Source organism: Mesoplodon bidens, assembly GCF_964165515.1.
Source record: "Mesoplodon bidens genome assembly, chromosome: 10".
NCBI lineage: Eukaryota > Metazoa > Chordata > Mammalia > Artiodactyla > Ziphiidae > Mesoplodon > Mesoplodon bidens.
Window position 1 is genome coordinate 29,364,454 of NC_138172.1, and position 20,409 is coordinate 29,384,862.

Consider the following 20,409-nt stretch of genomic DNA (forward strand, 5'->3'; position numbering starts at 1 on the left):
GCTTTAAAACATCCCAATGCCTAGGTTGCACCTCAGTTCAATTAAATCAGCATCTCTGGGGGTGTAGGATCTAGGCATCAGTATTTTATTTTTAAAGTCCCCTGCACACACTGCACACAAAGTTTAGCCTGCAGCCAAGATTAATAATCACTGCTTCAAACCTTTTGGTTTTTAAACAAACTTGTTTTTAAACAAAGTAAAGCAAAAATACTGCTCTCATGTTAGTATGGTGTCTGCTCTTCTTAAGCATGCATAAGTTGTGCTTGTATTGGAGTCTCATCTCCAGGGAAATTTACAGGTACAATCTTGTTTCATTAGCTTGTTAATAAAGAAGGATCTTTTAGGTAGTAAAAGAGGGTGATAAGAAATGAATCTCTGCTACTTCTCCAACTGTAAATCCCACCGATGGGTTCTGTTTGGGACCAGTAATTATTTAGACTTTGATAACCTCATGGCTAAACTGTACAGAGGCATATGCTATGTCAAAAATGCATTGACATAGCATGAATTTATAAAAGAATATTTTCTATGTATTCACTGATAGTCATGTGTTTTTCTTTAGCCTGGTGATTATACATGCTGCTAAATTTTCTTCTCATTAACATATGGTTTCATGTGTTTAGTTCATTATAGATATTTTATTGATCTAATCTTTTACTTAAATAAGAATTGCTATAGTTGTTTCTGAGTTTGAGGCTATTGAAGGAAGGTTAATTAATTTTGTTATCTGTAAAATAAAAATAATGATATTACCTACCTCCTCGGGTTGTTAAGAAAAGGGAAGAGATAATGTGTGTGAAGCATCCTAGTGGCTGGCACAAGTAGGCAAACCAACGTTGTTATGATATTTAGGCACAGTATAATAGAGGTCAAGAGCAAAGGTACTGGTGTTAGTCTCCCTGGGTTTAAATGTCATCTAGACTACCTGTCAGTTCTGTGTTGTTAGGCAAGTTAGTTACCCTCCTTAAGTCTTCATTTCCTTTCCTGGAAACTTTTAGGCAACTTTGCTTTTGGGGGGGCCGTAAGGTAGCTGAAAATTAAGTCAGTTAAGTAAAATCATGAATTGATGTGCTAATCACTATTCCTGGCATTTGGTAAACACCTTTTCGTATACATAACATAGGAAGAAAGTGTATGTGTGTGTGTGTGTGTGTGCACGTGTGCATGTGTGTGTGTGTGAGAGAGAGAGAGAGAGAGAGGTTATATATTCAGTCAGAGCTGGAAGCGACCTTACCTTGCTTCTTGTGGTCCCTGAACCAGCAATATCAGCATCACCTGGGATTCTGTTAGAAATGTGTAATTTCACCACCCCAGACCTACTGAATCAGAATCTGCATTTTAAAAAGATTCCTGGTGATTTGTGTTCACACCTGAGCAGTGCTATTCTAGTCAACGAATGGCAAATACAGGGCAAAATTGCCACCACTCCCTTGTAGAACACCCTTGGCAGGCATCAGTCATCAAGCACTCCATCCCTCAGCATCCTGCCTAACTACTCCAGACAGCCTCAACTAGTTGATAGGAATTGTCATGCAAGATGCAACCTATAGGAGAAGAAACTTATTGCATGGAAACAGCGACTTGCCTGAGCTAGAAAGGCAGCGAGTTGTCCAAACAATACTCAAATTCAGGGTGTGTAACCCTCAAACTGGTAAAGCTGTACATTACACTGCCTCCATGGCGCCATTCAGCAACTCATAGCTACAGTATAGCTGGCTTTCTGCAACAACTGGCACATCAAAACCAGAAGGACAAAATAGGATTCTGTGACACCATGGAAGCTGAAAAGAAATTGCTTAAAATCAGATTAACAGTGCTACTGTGTTTAAAACCTGAAGCCTAATGGTAATCCCTGTGGTGATAATCTAGGCATTGTGAATTAAAAATATCTGTGATGATTGGTTAATTCCACTGATTTCCAAAATTCATTTCTTTTAAAACTTTTTTTCACTTAAGCATTTTCTTTTTAACAAAGGCTTTAGTACTCAAGTGACCAGTGAATCCATTAGACACAATTTTGCAAAACTAACATTGAAAAGGGCACTGAATGAGGACATTTGTATACTGCCTTTGCCTCTTACAATTGTTTTTGCTTGAAATTTTAAATCTTAGGCTGGAATGAGCCTTGAGATAGCATATGATCCAGCTTCTGTCTCTTGGGAAGGAGGAAAGAATTTTGTTCATCACCAGCGAGAAATATGTTCTGCCTAGAGCAGAAATGGAAACACCATCCTAATACCTCTGAAATTTATCTTAAGCATCACGTCTGCTGTTGCACTGAGGCTACAAAACATTTTCTGACTCATTACTCAAATGACTCATGCTCCATTTAGTGTGGTGGGAATACATGGAGAAGCAGCCAGATCCAACTGAGTGAGTAAGCAACTGGCCAGAGTTCCTTGCATTTTGTTACCTGGGCCGTTAATTTGCTAGAAATCTCAAGATGTTAATGTTCCTCTGAAGTGTCTGGCTGACATGAAGAGGCTTCTTCTTCTACTCTGGAGAGTATACCAAAATTTCTCCTTCTCAAAATGAAGCAAGGGATTCCCAATTTTCACATTTCAGGTTTATCCCAAGCTGTAATTATAGTTTAGGCAATGTAGGACAGACTCTATCAATTAAAAAAACCCCTACATATTAATATATTTGTGTATATATATGTATATATAATGCTATATATATATATCTATATATATGTATTTGCATATATATGCATGCAGTGTATTTTTGTGTGTACATATGTATAGGTGCATATGTATGTACGTGTGTGTATATCTGTGTGTATATGTATATATGTGTGTTGTTTTACTTTAATCAAACTATAGTCATTTGTTTCAAAATTTCCAGGAAACAATTCTTTCCCCAGTGCATTAACTTAGTCAATATACACATCTTTTTTATGATTTGGAAGTTTTCCATATACAAGCATATTTGACTCTCTGCCACAAGAGATGGGTGAAAGGATAATTGCAGATGCATGAAAACCAGAACCAAGGATCTATGACAGTGTCTCCTGAAATAACATTAAAGGTCAGATCATAAAATTACTTTCCTTTTTTGAGTATTTTATTTCTTTGCTTGGAATTAATTTCATATCCAAAGGCATGGTATATGAAAGAAGACATCTAGGAAATGTTTTCTAGGAATTAGCTCTCTTCAATTGTCAAAAAGGAAATTTGGAAACATGTCTGGATAAATAAATATAGTCACATTTATATAAATTCTTTGTGACTCTCTCCAGTGGTGATGGAGTATGACTCCCTCATTAAAATTTTCATTTATTTTAGAATACTAACATAAGGATCAATGAAACCCATTTTCTCCTTGGAGTCAACTACTTTGTTTTTGGTTTGTGTGTGTGTGTGTGTTTTATTGAAGTATAGTTGATTTACAATGTTGTATTGTTTTCAGGTGTATAGAAAAGTGATTTATATATATATATTCTTTTCCAGATTCTTTTTCATTACAGCTTATTACAAGATATTGAATGTAGTTCCCTGTGCTATACAGTAGGTCCTTGTTTATTTAGTATATAGTTCAACTACTTTGTTTTGTATTAACTTTTCAACTAATTTTCTTTTAAACTATTCTTAATATGTATGCCACATGAAAAGAATGTGTTCTGCATAAGGTAGAAATTAAACTGGCTAATTTCCAGCAAATTAAATTATGCAGGTAATTTATAAGAATAAGATCTTTTTTTCCCATTCTAAACTATAGGCTGAATAAGAAAGGGCAGATAATGTAAATATTTATAAACTAGATACATAAATGGATTGCAATTCTCTATCCTTATCTATGTATTTAAGTGTACATTCTCTGTGTTCAGAAATGGATTTTGGAAGATATGTTGGTTTTCTTTCATCATCTTCCTCCCCTTAGTGCGTGATGTTGGGCTGGAGCCATACAAAGTGATTTAAACACACTTAGTCTCAAGCCTTTAGGAGCTTAAAGTGATCTCTTTAGCCTTTCAAAGAGCTTGCTATGAAATTGGAGTCACCTGGAGTTATTGAAGCAATTGAATTATTGTTAACTAATATTAGAAAAGGGAAAGCAGAAGATTGAAGTCTATTTTCATAGCAGCTAATGAGGCATCTAATGATTCAAATGTCACTCTAAAGCTCGCCTCATTAAGACAGCATCTTCTTTTCATAAATGTCCTGGGGTAGCCAGATAAATATATATATTCATTTACTTGAAATAAGTAACAGAGCTTTCCAACCAAATTTAAATATGAAAGGAAGCTTCTTAGCATTGATATCTTCTAAATGTGTACACACATTTCTTAAGAAGAGCATCAGAGAGGTGGACTCTGTATCTTTATTCTCACAAAATTCAATTTTTGGATTATTTGAAAGTGGAGTCTGCCATCAAATTAAATGCACCATTGACTACATGTTTATTAAGAGCTTTATTACCAGCTGCCTTATTTAGTGTACTTTTATTAAAATACTACTGTAACTTCCATCTGAACACTCCTAATTTAGATATTTAATGGGAGGTCATAAGGCACTGAATTGTCCCTGTTATTTTTGACCTACTAGAAAGCATGGGGCACCTAACTTTAGGGGAATAAATTAAAGGGAGGGGATCTAGGTAGCTTCTGGACATTTGCGAAGCCTATGCACCTGATTTTTCAAATTGCTGCTGAAATGCAGCTCCAAAATTTGGTATATGAAAGCTTGCTTCCTGAACTGGCTCAGTGTTCATTTAAAAGAGCCAGAACCATGAAGTGCTAGGCCCTGTGCTTGTGATAGGGTAAATGCCCAATAAATATCTGTTGAATAAATGAATGAATCAATGAATTGGGTATTACAATTTGAGGTCAATACTGTCTTTTTTATTTCTTTGAGAAATAGCATAAAGGTGTTTTTCCATATTTACATCTATATTTAAAGATGGTGATCTCCATGTTGGATATGCACTTATCAGTGGATGAGAGCAGTGTGTATACATATATCTACCTATGGATACAAATATGTAATTAGACTCACAAGCTGTAGGAAATGGGGAGAAGTATGCAGGTTTTCAAACTTTCCAAACTGCCTAGAAAAATGGGTATTAATAGTGTTGCCTCCGGAGAGTTGGTTTTTCATCAGTCACCATCTCTGTTACGAGGAAAGCCCTTTTCCCATTACTTTTCTATTTTAAATCTATTCCCCTGCCCTGGCTGATTGAACATTTCTGAAATGTGCCAGGCAAAGAATCTCGCCTCTTCTCTCAGCTTGGAAATAATAATGTCTTCACATTTTCATGGCCTTTTCTGAAATGGGAACCTTTCATTTATGTTTCACTCTCAATTGAAATAAATTGATTAACGTCATGGAATTGTGTTTCACCACAGACCTTTCGAAACAAAAAGCTGCTTTTCTTATGTGGTAAGGGAACAGATTGTCCTAGATTTCTTTATGCTCCAAGGACTCAGGAGCAAAGGATCTGTTTTATCATTACATGTTATTGAATCCTAAAGAATGATCAGGTTTCATTGCATCCCTTTTGCTGTGTTTTTCCCTGGAGCAGTCCCAGACCCCAGGCCCTTGGCATTTAGTAATCACAGAGCTCTCTCTGGGACCTCTCTTCCAAATCTCTCAGATTTTCCATCTCCTTTTCTTTTTGCCCTATGAAAGGCTCTGTACCTTGCCTTCCACTTCTTGTTGTTTTTTTTTAGTTGTAATAATCATATTCTTAATTTCCAACGATCATCTTGCCTCTTACACTCGCATTTTCCCCCTCTCACAGCACTTGTGTTGATTAATCTCTGTTTCACCAGGTCTATTCCCCTCTCTTCCCTGCCCTGAATCCCCTGAACTTCCTTTCTGGTTTTCCCAGTGAGAGGCCTCAGTACAAGTTTGGAGGATGAGCTGAGAACAAAGTCAGGATATTTTTTACCTCCTCTCTTTTGCCTCTCAGCCTCATCTCTAGTTGTAGGTGTGTCCTTCTGTTCCTGCAGCTCCCTCTGGGCAGCTTGTTCTCCAGGGGTAGCGCTCACTGACTTTGAGCAACACTATTCCTCCCCTGTCCCTTCAGCATTAGGGGTCGTGATGGCTCCCCTTGTTGCTAGTCTCTGGTGCCCACCATCCATCATTTGTTTTCTAACACTGTCCATACCTTTATTCATGACTCTTCACCTGAACCATCAGGAATGAATTCTGTTCTCTGATGGATAGACAACCTGTTCTCAGCTTATAGATGTGGACTGTTCTTGATTTCTCTGAGAATTTGAATTTGAATTTATACTTGTAAGTTCCCATTTGACTCATGACTTCTGTCTCTATTGCCAGTTGTTCTCTCAATGTTAACTTTTCTTAACTCTTTTATTCTTTCAAATGAAAATCTCATTTGATTAAATAGGTAATTCGTAAGGGTTTCCTCCCCTGCTGTGAAAGCCAATTTCTACACCTGATGGGCCTCCCCGCCTTCAGTTCCAGTCCACTGAGCCCTCCTGGACATCATAACCAGATTAATATTCCTTGTACACCTCTCTCTAATGTCTAAACCACAAAAAAAATAGATTTTTTGGTTTGGTATTAAAAGTCTTTGAGCATCTGGATCTCAGCTTACCATTTTGATTCTCTTATCTCAGTAGACCCTCGACCTAGATTTCCCTTCCCTACAAGCACATCTTTCTCATCCCTCTTTCTATGACTGTGCACATCTGATTTGTACTCATGTTCCTAACTAGCTTGTAATCTACCTTCTCAGCCAAGTGCAGAGATCCCTTCCTCCTTCACTCTTATTCTGACCTTTATCACTTACCTCCTTGATCACATATTTCACTGTATGTCTTGTCTTACCAACTAGAAGGTAAATTCTTAGGAGACTAAGATTTTTAAATATTTGCTTCTCGTTTAATTATTCACTCTCCACTCCTTCAAACACTTTTGCTATTATCTCTGTTCTTGGGGCTATCAAGATGAGACAATCAGGGTTCTCAGCTTCAAGAAGCTCACAGACAACTGGGGAGACAAGCACATAAGTAACGGCAACACAGTGTGAGAAGGGCCATGATAAGACACAGAGAGGCAGGAAGAAGGAAGGAGGTCTGGGAAGGCTGGGATGTCTTTCCTGGGTTTTCTTACCCTGGCAGGTGGAAGGAATGACAGAAGATGAGCAAGGGGCACTCTATAAATATTGGCCAACTGATGGAGCTTTGTTTTTAACTTAGGAATGGGGGTATCCAAGGCTACACGTTTAAGTAAGGCCTTGGTTCCAAAGTGATCAATTGGACCACGGTGTAGCCAAAGTATGGATTGTTATCCCAGATGGACTCTTTACAATCCTGAAGTTTCCGTTCCCAGGCTGTGATTCTTGAGGGGTTAGGAGGGGAGTATAAGACTCACAGCACTCCACAATGCGTCCTTTTCAGCTGTGGCTGGCTGCTTTTCTGAGAGCTTAGCACCTGCCTCAGCTGTGCCCAGTTACCAGATGATGCACAGGTGGTACTGTTTGAAGCTAATGTGGCACTGATCAGCATCACTCTGGTCTATGCTCAAAGTTAGTTGTAAAAAAAAAAAGCTAAAGTAAAAAGAGGAGAAGGAGATGCAAGGATGCAGCTGATAATTTGTGAGCAAAATCGCAAGCTTACGTGGCTTTGCTGAGGTTGCTTCCCTTGTTGCTCTGCAAGAAAAGGCAGAAAGTGAGAAAGCAGAAGGCAGGAAAAAAGGAGATGGCTTGGAAGTCTTGAAGAGCTCCTAGACTCCTGGCCTTTTCTAGCTCTCCCAGCCACTGGGTTTCATTTTTTAATTAAAAGATAGAACACAGTAATGGAAAGTACCCAAGACATAAATGAACACACCATGAATTGCCACCAATGGGAGAAGCTTCAATTTTCTGCCTGGAGGGAGAAAGGTCAGAATCCAGGTGATGAGAGTTGTTTGACCCCGCCCTTCCCCCAGCCTTTAATTGGGGGCAGCTGACCTTCCTTTCCTTTCTCTTTTGGAAAAGCCAGAGAGAGTGGAGTGTGTGTCGTCTCTCCTGTTTCCTAGAGCTGCTCTGGATCCTGCAGGTCAGTCCTCGGCTCAGGAAGGGCACATGTAGATCCTAGTGAACAAGGGTTCACCTTGGAGGTGGGTGGGAGGTGCACGAGTCTTTTAGGCAGAGTTTTGCAGTGCTCTGGCCTCTCCTTCCTATTCTCACTGTGGATATTTAGTCTGGGGATCTGAGGCGGGGAGAAAAAGTGCAGGAGATAGGACTAGGATATGGCTGGGACATTTGCGAGCAAATATCTGCTTTTCTGCAGAAATCCAAATCCACAGTGAGATTGGGAAGGGACTTCTGCAGGGGAAGGGAAAGTATCTGATGGAAATGGTCATAATTCCTAACAGTGCGCCATGGTAGCCTCATGATTTGCGTCCACCCTCTGCAACTGGGTTAGTGACTTAACCTTCTGAAGTCTATACTTTTTGGCACAAAGCCAGGCAGTTCTGGGGAAGAGCTTGTTCTTTGGCTTTGGACAGATATGAGTGCAGGTCCTGGACCTGCCGCTTAGTAGCTTTGGGACTTGGGCAATTCATTTTACTTCTTTCAGCCTCAGTTTTATCAACCAAAAAGTGGGAATAATAGGAGCTATCTCACTGAGAGGATGAAATGAAATACTACACATCGAGCAAATTGGTGGTGGTGGTGGTGATTAAATAGCTCCCCTAGTTGCTGACCAAATGGTCCCGATGTTTTATCCCACTATCGCTTTCCTTTTTACATCTCCTCAGCCAGCATTCTGCTCTTTTTACACTAGGATGTTTAAGGGACTTTTGACTCAGGTCAAAAGAAATAATGTGGTAAATCTGACCCTCTATCCCATTTAAAGTCTTCTATCCTTTCTGTCAATGGGCCACATGTGTTTTGTTTTGTATATTCTAGGACTTGGGATGGTAGGAGTTGTGCAAGGGGTAGAAAGAGAAACCACAGGGCATGGGTTACATGGGGAATACTAATGGACCTCACAGTTGGCTACCAGTATAGGGTGGGACGCGTGGTCTTTTTTTTTTTTTTTTTTTGCAGTACACGGGCCTCTCACCGTCGCGGCCTCTCCCGTTGCGGAGCACAGGCTCTGGACGCGCAGGCTCAGCGGCCATGGCTCACGGGCCCAGCCGCTCCGCGGCATGCGGGATCTTCCCGGACCAGGGCACAAACCTGAGTCCCCTGCATCGGCAGGCGAACTCTCAACCACTGCGCCACCAGGGAAGCCCCGCGTGGTCTTTTTGAAAATGTTGGCTGTGGACTTTTAAGCTATTATGTTAACAAGAATCTGTTTTTTCCCCCATTGTTATTTGTAAATATGCCTAGAGGTTAGGATATGATAGATGTATCCAGTAAATAGAATAAATATTAATTAGGAAATACAGAGAGGATGTAGCCCACTGATGCTCAGCTTGGAGTAATTAAAATAAAAGGAATTCTCTATGTATGTGCAGAGAAGAATGCCACTTACTACTTTTTTTGTTTGTTTGTTTGTTTGTTTTTTGCGGTATGCAGGCCTCTCACTGTTGTGGCCTCTCCCGTTGCGGAGCACAGGCTCTGGACGCGCAGGCTCAGCAGCCATGGCTCACGGGCCCAGTCGCTCCGCGGCATGTGGGATTTCCCCGGACTGGGGCATGAACCCGTGTCCCCTGCATTGGCAGGCAGACTTTCAACCACTGCGCCACCAGGGAAGCCCTGCCACTTACTACTTTTTTGTACTGCTTTGAAATTAGAGATTTTACATCTAATTTCTGCCAAAATACTTCTGTTACCTTAGTCAGTTGTCTATTAATGGCTTATCTTGGAGTGTTGGTTTCAAGTGACCGTGATTGAGAATTCAGACTCTAAACCCAGAAAGACCTGCAAGATCTTTATAATCCAAATTTTCTAATGTGAGTTCAGAAAAATACTAGTCACTTGACGTGATCTGTCCCCAAAGAATTCTGTGCTTAGGGAGATGCTGCAGATTATAGTGCCTCCTGGAGCCAACAGTAAAATAGTTAATCTTCTGCCAAGTCCTAAAACCTCTGTAAAACCTGTGTAGTTGGATTATTCAACTCTTTCCCAAATCCCTTTGAACATGGAACCTTTTCTTCATGTAATGCTTGTTAAATCTTCCAGAACAAACTTGGGGAAACACTATCTTGTTCCAAGCCTTCATTTTGGAAATGAAAAGCAAAGGCCAAAGAGGCGATTTGCCCGAGTTTGCTATATGGTGAGGCCCTTGAATTTTCTGCCGGTGTTCCAAATCAAACATTATTATCTTGTAATTGAGGGAAGATGCTAATGAAAGGGAATTCTTCCTCTCATGGACTTTACCTAATAGCTCTTGTTAACTTGCTTTCTGATCTTTTCTGCATTTTGGTTTTCAAAGAACACTCTCTTTCCAGAGAGGATACATACTAGTATTGTTTATTGTGTAACCATGTAAGTTCTATTGTAATTATAATTTTGTTTCTTTTGAATCCATAAGCTTTCTCTCTTCCCTCTAAAGCTCACCTGTCTTTTATTCCCACCCCCACCCCCAACTTTACACTGGCAGAAATGTCACTGTCCCTTGTTCTTCGTCTTGAGCATTACCCCAGGTAACCAATCTGAGGACCTGCTTTTTGCTCCCAGAGAATATGCAAATTCCTGTGCGCTGCAAGATTTTCTCAAATTCTCCTCAGAAGCCAAACGACTTCTGCATAATCTACTACTGCAAAAGGAAATTAATTGATATTAATTAATCTTTTTCCCCTCGATGACAATTTTTTCTTGATCTCAGTGTAGGTAATACAATATGCAGGGTTCTTAATGTTGGCTTGTGGATGTGCCATTCACTGGGGTCATTAAGTACCCTAAACCACACTCCTCAGGATGTGCCTTAAAGAGCAAAATTGCAGGTCTTGCTTGCCAGTCTCCTGCAAACTACGATGGCCACTAAGTGTTCTGAGAAGTTTGGAACGAGTGTTCTCTTCAGTCCCGGGTTGGCAGTATTTGATGTGAATTCAGTGTGGTTCAATCCAACAAACGTTTGCCTACTCAGAGTCAAAACATGTGCTCTGTTCTGGAGATTATTTTTTTTTAATGTATTTGGTATTGTTGCTGCCCATGAAGAGTTCACCTTCTAGTGAAAAAGACCAACTTCTAAATGAACATGACACAGGGTGTTAAGTGCCGTATTTTATGGTGTGCAGAAGGCTAAGGCACAAAAAGGAGTAAATTCAATGGGAAAAGGCTTTATGAAGCACTTTGATGGCATCTTGAAGCACATCTCTTTGAAGGCCACAAAGCTTGGTAATTAAAGTGTGATAAATATGTTGTAGGCTTCCGGGCCCTCATAGTCTTTGTCCCACTTCCAAAACTCTTGTTCCAATTAGAACTCTTGCTCTCAAAATATGCCATATATGGAAATGTATTAATATCAAGTGTATTGATGTAAAAATTCACCATTTCAGTCCAGATTATATAAGTTTCAGTGTAACTCTTTAAATAGACCATTCTATTATCTTCTTCCTCTATATGATTATTCCTACCACCTCCTTAGTACTTATTATTATAGGTCAGCCTCTGTACTGAGAAGCTCCCATTTCTTTTGTTTGTTTGTTTGTTTTTAATGTATATATCAGTTTTTACTAAGTTTTTTTTAATACAGCAGATTCTTATTAGTCATCAATTTTATACACATACATGTCAATCCCAATCACCCAATTCAGCACACCACCATCCCCACCCCCCCGGGGTTTTCCCCCCTTGGTGTCCATACATTTGTTCTCTACATCTGTGTCTCAATTTCTGCCCTACAAACTGGTTCATCTGTACCATTTTTCTAGGTTCCACATACATGCTTTAATATACGATATTTGTTTTTCTCTTTCTGACTTACTTCACTCTGTATGACAGTCTCTAGATCCATCCACATCTCAACAAATGACTCAATTTCGTTCCTTTTCATGGCTGAGTAATATTCCATTGTATATATGTACCACAACTTCTTTATCCATTCGTCTGTCGATGGGCATTTAGGTTGGAGAAGCTCCCATTTCTTGCTGTGTTTATTTTCCATGTAATCCTGACAATGATCCCATGAAACATTACTTTCCAAACTTGTCTACACATTGGAATTCTCTGGGGAGCATCACAAACTACTACTGCCTGTGTTCCAGCCCCAGAGACTGATATAATTGATCTGGGATGTAGCCTGGGCTTTAGGGTTTTTAGAAGATCCCCAGGTGGTGACGAATATGGTTTAAAATTGATTGTGGTCATGGTTGTTCAACTCTGTGAATAGATTAAAAACCATTCAATTGGATACTTTAAATGGATGAATTGTATGGCATGTAAATTATATCTCAATACAGCTCTTATACTTAAAAAATCCAAGGTGAATAATTTGGGAAGTACTGCTATAAAGTAAATGGAGAAACTGAGACTTAGAGAAACTTAGTGACGTGCCCAAACCCTCATAGCTAGCCAGGGTGGAGTAAGAACCCAGGCAGTCTGATGCTAGAGTTTGTTCTTACTAGTTACTTCATCCTATTGTCTTCAAACATGAAGATGATTCTGCTATCCCATGACTCCACAGTATATGCTTGGAGAAGTAGTGATGGATTTGCTCCCATCTATCTACACACCCTCAACATGTCATGTTGTATAATCAGTGGATCTGATTTGCAAAATCATTGGCTTTAGGACAAGATAAAGGAATTAGCCCGCTTGGGAATAACATTCTGAGTCGCTTTATCACAGTACTGAAATGAGCTGAGCTAGCCTTCTTTGGTGGCCAGGAGGCATCCTCCGAAGCACATTGAAAGAAGAACACATGGGTATCAAAGTTATAAATTCAAAACCAACTGTTCTGCATCCTGGAACCTGAAAATAGAATTCTATTTAAGAGATACTGCCTGGAATGTTACCTTGCTCTTTGTCAACCCTCTACTGAATTTGGGTATAAGACGCACATAAAAATAGTTCAGCTATAATGGGAGAAATGCTTGGGTTTTGTCTGCAGATTGGGAATAAGAAGGCAGGCCTGCTTGGAAGGCCTGCTTTTACCAGTCCCACGAAAACACAAAAGGAAATGAGCCTCTTCATAATAAATTGTCATAAATGTGTTTTCTGGAAAGAAGGCTGAAGGTGTATGTCCCTAGAGCAGCATGGTGACTTTTCTGAGAGGAATGCTTTGTCTCTTCTATGTAAAGATGATCACTGCTGACCTCTTAATGGCTGCTGCTGCTCTACCTATGTGCTCCCTTTCTGAATAGAGATTGAGTTCAAAAGGATGAGCTCAGCTCAGAGCTGAAAGGGAGGGAACTCATTAAAAATGGCCTTTCTAGAGGCTTAAAGGTTGAGTTTCAGGGGATGAGTTTAGTTCATTTTGCTTTAGTAGTTAGGTGCCAACTATCTTCTCAAGTGTTGAGAAATGTAGCAGTTTGCAATCTATTTCTTATAGACAAACATCAGCTGGGAGACTAAGTTATCTTAAATACTAACGATTAAAAAAACAAACAAACAGCATTGTCTGTAGTTGCTGGAAATATTTGCTTGAATTAGTGTTTGTTTTGTTTTTAAATTACTATTAATTTCCCTCTTTTGTAAGTCAATGAAATCCATTGTGCTAATACTTTTCAAGGAAGAAGGAGTGTCTATTAGAATCCAGTAGGGAGGAATAAAGTAGGAGCTAGGCATTCTGGCATTCTCTAGCAAATGAAAAGGTTGTACTGTTTATGAATTCTTTTATTCTGTATTTGGGACCAGCCCAGGTGATTGTTACTGGATCATCAGGCTGAGTTACCGTGTGTCCTGTAGGGAGGTGGGGGCTTGGGGAGCTGGGGTGGTGTGTCCACCTGGAGGCCTCCCAGTGGCACTCACAAGTACTCTGACCCCCTTTTTCTTAGTTGTTCCGTCATATCTCCATCCAACAGTAAGTGCTTTTAGCTCTTCTTCCAAAACATGTCCAGAATATGACCGCTTCTCACTCTCCCACTGCCGCCTCACTAGTTGAAGCCCCTGGCTCAACTATAGAGCCTTTTCCCTGTTTGGGCTGCTTCTATCCTTGCCTAGCCATAGCCTGTTCTCCACACAGCACCACGGCACTCTTTAAAATCTAAATCAGATCGTCTTACTCCCTGGCCTGAAAACCTCCAAAGGTTACCTGTTTCAATAAGAGTAACATTTAAATGGCTTAGCCTGGCACTGCTCGTCTGCATCACCCTTATCTTTCTGTCTTTATCCTGGATCACGATCCTCTGTTTCACCAGGCTCCAGCCAGGTTGGCCATCTTTCTGTTTTTCATTCGTGATTCAACTTGGTCCACATGAGGGTCTTTGTGCTTGTTCTTCCCTTTAATTAGAGGGTCTTCAGGGCCCCCAGTAAATAGCAACCCTTTTCCCTGCTGTGTTTCCCAAATTTGTCATTGAAATGTCATTGAACTTGTCACTGAAATTGTGAAAGGAATGGCAGATAGAGGCCAGGCGTGGTGGACATGGCATTAGATCTTAGGCAAGGTGGCTAGCTCAGGAATTCTCAGAGTCTTAATATACATATGAATTACCTAGGATCAAGTTCAGTGAAAATCCTGATCCAGTAGTCAGGAGTGGAGCTGAGAATTTGCATTCCTAACAAGCTCCCAGGTAATGCTGATGCTGTTCCTCCCAAGACCACACTTTGAATATTAAGGGGCTGACTGGTATTGAACCCCCCCAAATTTTAGGCCAACTAACGTACCCTTATAAAATATTTAGTGCCAGGCTCCTCTTAAAACCTGGGAGTGGAGAAAAGCAGGCCGCCCTCACTAACACCCTGGATGGCTCTTCTCTTAACTAATCGATCTCAAGTGAGACTTTTCTTCTCAAGTGGGCCAGAGGGATCCCACCTGACCATCCAATCTTGATCAGTTATCCCATTGCCCATCCCTTTCAGCTCCATTATCCCATTTTATTATTTTTTCCAGCTCTCACGATGATCTGAAAATCTTATTTTACTTGTTTATTGTTTTTCTCCTGATTAGAGAAAGGAGCTTAGCTTGTCTTATTCACTGCTGTATCCCCATAATTATAAAAGGCAGTCCTCACTACATATAGTTCCTGAATAAAATAATATGGAGTAGTTAATCTAAGACAGATTGACCATAAGTTCCATGATGGTGGAGCCATTTCTTTCCTGTTAATCGTTGTGTCTCTATCACCTACCATAGGACGTGACACATGGAAGATGTTGAGTAAGTGAATGAGAAATCAAATTAGAAATAGGGAAAACATGTTTTAGAGAAACAACTAGTGGATCAAGTCAACTAGCAGGTGTTACTTTACCTAGGGGTAGGATCATCTCCATACTTTCCCAGTCTTTGTTTTAATATTAAGAATTGTGCCTGAGTAGTTGGTAACAGGCCGTTTTGGGGGGATGGAGGAGGAGTTCAGAGTTTATTATCAAGAGGCTGCTGACGACTGTACCACTTGATTGGAGGCCATTGTCCACTGACACTTCTGAGCAGAGGCACAAACATTCCTGAGAAAGAATTAGCCATCTATTTCCACCTCTCATTTTTCTTTCAATGATACCAGAACCACAAAGTTCGGTTGCTGAGTTGCCTTTTCAAGTCATAGTGGATAATGGCCTTAACTTTTTTTCATCTCTGTGAGAATTGGGCTATTCACCTGTCCTCTGCCCAAATGGCTATTGCAGATTTTCTCATTTCAACATTCTTGACAGAGGTTTTTTGTTTTTTTTTTCTTGTCCATTTCATCATCATCTGAGGCTAGGAAAAATGGCTCAAATATTCTTTGACTAGCTCTTACTCTGTCAGTAGAGGTTTTGAGGATTCCACTTCTATAACTTGGCTGTAACTGGATTAAACAGAGAAGAAGAGGGAAAGAAGGATCGAACTAAAATTTGTTGAGTGTGTCTTGTAGTCCAGGTGCTTTGGAAGAATAGCTATATGGAAAGCTTGGCCTTGAATGTTGTTCTTTGTTTCCAAAATGGGATTGGCTTTTATATAGGTCCTGCTTTGTATCTTTCTGACTGGTAATTTGAGGTCTAATTCCTACATGTAAGTTAGTGCTTTAGGGCGTTCTACTGTATTGGTTTGCTTTGGTTTAAAAGAGTAGGCTCTTACAGGATACATTAAGTAACTTAAATTCTAGAGGTAGGGACTTCGAAAAGTGCACGGACTGAGTCCATTATTCAGCTGATGTTTACTGGCTGTCCACCATTTGCTAGCACTGTGCTGGCTGTTGTGCACGTGGGAATGTCAAATGGAATCTTATTTCTTTCTAAGAACAGTCTATTCTCTCTAATCTCTGCCTCCTTCCTTCCCTTCATCCCTGTTTTAGACACACACATACACATTCACTCTTTCCATTAGGAAAAGCAGCAACTGCCCTGCCTGGTGACAGCCTGGCATCCCCTCGGCTGTGGCCTACGTGCTAGTAGAGAAAAGGTCATCACGTAAAAGTGGAGAAGGGGCTCCACCCCGCCCTCTTTCTCTTGATCTTGCCCATAGCTGTGAGGTGTGCACGATCACTCTCTTACTCAGTATGTGACCTGCCTGATTCTTGCCAGTTATCATTTTCAACCTTGGACAGGGAGAGGAAGTCAGATCAGACCAGACCTCTGGACCTGGGGCCCTGGGGTCCCATTGATATTAACGAGATTGATATTAACGAGTACTTGGAGAGGAAGACCCTTTTGGTTTTTGACTTGAACTAATTTATGTACGGTTGATTTAGAGACTTCAGAGACTACTGAGAACTGCCCAACTATTCATAAAGCTGTTCTTGCCTCTCTATGTGGCTTCTGGGTCTGCTTGGGGAGGGGGGATAACAGATAACCCTAATCTCACACAGCATTCCCTGCCTGCAAGATCATGATCTAGTACGTGAGGTGGAAAATTGAATGCATAATTATAGTATGAGTGAGGGGTACTATATTAGGAGTGTGTCCGAGGTATGTTAAATAAGGCAGAATGGTAGGACAGGCCCTCTGCGTGTGTTTCACTAATTAAGACCTCATTCTTTTGCAACAGATTGCATCTTTTTTTTTTTTTTTTTTTTTTTTGTGGTACGCGAGCCTCTCACTGCTGTGGCCTCTCCCGTTGCGGAGCACAGGCTCCGGACGCACAGGCTCAGCGGCCATGGCTCACGGGCCCAGCCGCTCCGCAGCATGTGGGATCTTCCTGGACCAGGGCACGAACCCGTGTCCCCTGCATTGGCAGACGGACTCTCAACCACTGCGCCACCAGGGAAGCCCAAGATTGCATCTTTGATAGTCTTGATAATGGAAGGAAGTTGCCCCTCAATATAAGCTAGTTATCTGTGCACTGTCTTGTTTGTAAACTTATAAACTGCAGTTTCCTCATTAGAGTGTACCATGTTACAGTTTAATTTGCATTTTACTTACTGTGATCTGAAACCTTTGGGAGTCATCATCCTGAAACATCCACACTTAACTTCTCTGGACATAGGTGCCCTGGCCTGTCCCCAGCAGCGTGGCATGCCCAGAAAGGTAAGCCACCAACACAGGAAGACTCCAACATTTTAGCAGTAGACTTAGGCAATTGAAGGAGAGTTTGAAAAACAAGCAGATTTGTCATAACAGTGTTTGTAGGATGGCTTTGTAAAGAAGATGTGTTAAGTGCCCGTAGGAGAGATGTGCCTGTGCTTTCTCTCTTGCCCTGGAGCTGGCAGGTTAAACAGCCTCCCAGAGAGATGTGTGTTTTTCACCCTCTCAGTGAGTTAATGGAGAAAGTGAGATTGATATTAACGAGTACTTGGAGAGCAAGAGACCCCTTGTGGAGCAGTGTTTGAAGATCAGAACGTTGTAAGGTGCATTGTCCTCTCAAGCCAGAGAAAGTGCATCAGCAACTTGAGTGGAAACATCAATAAAGAAATAATACAACCTTGTGAAGTGGAAGACTTATGGGAAAGTGCATTTAACAAAATTGAAGACAAGAAGGGTAATCTTAGCAGCAGCAACCTGAGAAAACGTCATCAGAGAATTTAGCTGTAACCGGGGGTGCTCTACAGCACATGTGCACTTCACTCCTTCTCGGTGACAGTGACACGTCTTTTGTAATCCTTTCTCTGTGCACCCTCAAAATGGGGTTAATGTTTTCTTGCTTTGTGCTGAATTTCATAGAAATAAGTGCCCCTAGAGAAACCTTAATTGTCTCTTTATTTCTTTTTTCTCATGTTAATTCCCTCTACAGTTGAAAATTAATACTACTGTGGATTTACAGAATTTGCTAATTAGTAAGAAGCTTGACATTTATTAATATAAAACTATGAATAAACCTACTAATTTAAAAATTATGTCACCATCAGAATGTTCCCATGGAGGCTGGAAGCCCCGAGAAAAAGGTAGTCTTTAGATATTTATTAACAAGGTGATTCGTTAGAGGATTACCATAGGACATGTTATTTCAGTGCCTGAAGTTTATTATTCATGTTCCTAACTCAAAGAGTTGAGATTCTGGGAGATTACATGTGTTACCACATCTTTAGCTTGAAATGGATGGAACCATCTCAAGGCTACCATGAAAGCTTTCCCTGGATCACTAGACTAAAGGCTAAAAATGAAAAGTAGGTTTTGCATGTCATGTAGCAATTGCGGTTGATAGGTAATGACAATCTGGAAGGCTTTGCTAAGAAGCTCCTGCTGGATAACACGTTATACCTGCTCAGTGATGTCAGTCATGTATAGGAGGAGGAAGCCACAGCGTGAGTGCCGGGTGTGGGCCCTTCCTGATATAGACCAAATCAGGCAGTGAGCTTCCCAAGCAACTTTTGTTCTTTTCATTGTGTGTCAAAGCTCTTGGGAATCTGGGTTTAGCAGCTGAAATGTTCTTCCTGGATGATGTCTCAGGAAGAGTTAATAATACCATGCTAGAACTCTAAAAAGCACTCTGAGCAAAACTCTGACCTGAGCCGTGAAAAGGCCTCGTGTGGCCACATGTGTACAGGGAAGACAGTCAGGGAGATCACATGAGGCTGAGTGGCTCAGAGTTTGTTTCCTGAAAAGAGAAAGGAACTGGGGCAGGGTTTAGAGGGCACCCCTCTCTTGTCAGCAGTGGTTCTGCAAGTGGCTTCTGATAGTCTGCACCCTGGCACACAAAGGCAAGGACTGTAAAGATAGGAGTTTGGTTGTGTCAATCAAGCTCTGTCCCAGGAGGGCTCTTGAAGTCGGGATCATCTAAACAAAATCACTTGAAACTGGGATAAAACTTTTCAAGAGAATTTTTTTTAAGTCTGTTTGTTGCTTTTTTCAAAAAGCAATGGCCTTTGCTCACATTTGTCATCAAACCAAGGTTCAGGTGTGTAGGTTACTAATCACTGGCATTTGAAATGTTACTTTGAAAGCAAGAGCCTTTAAGGCTATGGAACTCTAGAGATGTTCCTTGGGGAGAACACTCATCATCATTTTCCAAGGACTGGAAATCCACTCAGCAATACATATGCACTTCATTAGTGATTGCTTGTCTGCCTTTTAATTACTGTGTTGTCCTGCTCAGCCCAGTTGGCAGTGAAAGGTGCCATAAATCACCCTTAGCAATGGCACAGGCTGGAAGGAGAGTTGCCCCTTCCTCTCCATGTTTCTCTCATGTCGTGGGTGAACCAAGTGAGCAGGTGTGGCAGAGCCATGGAGAGAGTCAAGGAGAGCTTGACTGTGCCCTTGGCCTGTTCCTTTGGCCCTCAAAGAAATGGCGTGGCCACCCTGTGGGCGCTGAGTAATCTCCTTCCACCTATGGAAAACCAGACTGACTCATGATTTTCCATGAATGACTGTAGGCAGCAGCAACTGTGCACTTGAAAATTAATTCCTTTCCTGCCAACATGTTCTTTTGTGTGCTCTTGATTTCACCTCCTCACCCACTTGGATGTAGACATTTGCAATGATCATTTACATTAAAGGAAGGTACAACTGATGTCACAGGGGCAGAAGATCTCTCCTAGCATTGCTGGAGGTAGAGAGCAGGCCCATGTCAGATGCCCTGGTACAAATCTTAGGTCCACGTTTTACTTGCTGTGTGGGCTTGGGCAAGTGACTTCCACTCTCAGTGCTTTCCTCTTCTGTAAAATCAGGATGATGAAAATACCTCCTTACAAGGCTGTCAAGAAGAATAAGTGAGATATTTACATGAAGCATTTAGCTTAGTGCCTGGTTTATACCAAGAGCTGCAGGACTATTAGCTCATTACTAGTATGATTAACAAATGTAAATCTTTAATAAGTTAACTGCAGAAGTTTTCTAACTGTCTCTACATGGTGGGTATCCATGCAAGGTGTTCTTGCTGGCTTCACATGTATAGAAATGCTGACCCCGAGTACTCCTCAGAAATGGCACCTCTGAGCTTTATAAAGCTGTGGAAAGAACATTCCTATCCCTGTGTCATAGTCATTTCTAGACAGTGCTCAGCATGGTGATCATTGTGGATGAGGGAGCAGCTACGCTGGACACAGGTAGAGTGTCACA

The 20,409-nt window shown here is 40.9% G+C and overlaps 1 protein-coding gene across 19 annotated transcripts in view; it reads left to right on the forward strand.

Annotated features, from left to right (window-relative positions):
• FHIT (fragile histidine triad diadenosine triphosphatase) overlaps nucleotides 1-20,409 on the forward strand; it is a 1,470,392-nt gene that overhangs the window by 634,318 nt on the left and 815,665 nt on the right. Inside the window, exon 1 of one of the 19 annotated variants that reach the window (XM_081246022.1) lies at nucleotides 7,966-8,005. The exons of the other annotated variants lie outside the window; for them this stretch is intronic. The gene's annotated coding sequence lies outside the window, so the exon portion shown is untranslated. Of the gene's footprint in view, nucleotides 1-7,965; nucleotides 8,006-20,409 lie in introns of those variants that run through there. 19 annotated transcript variants of the gene reach the window in all.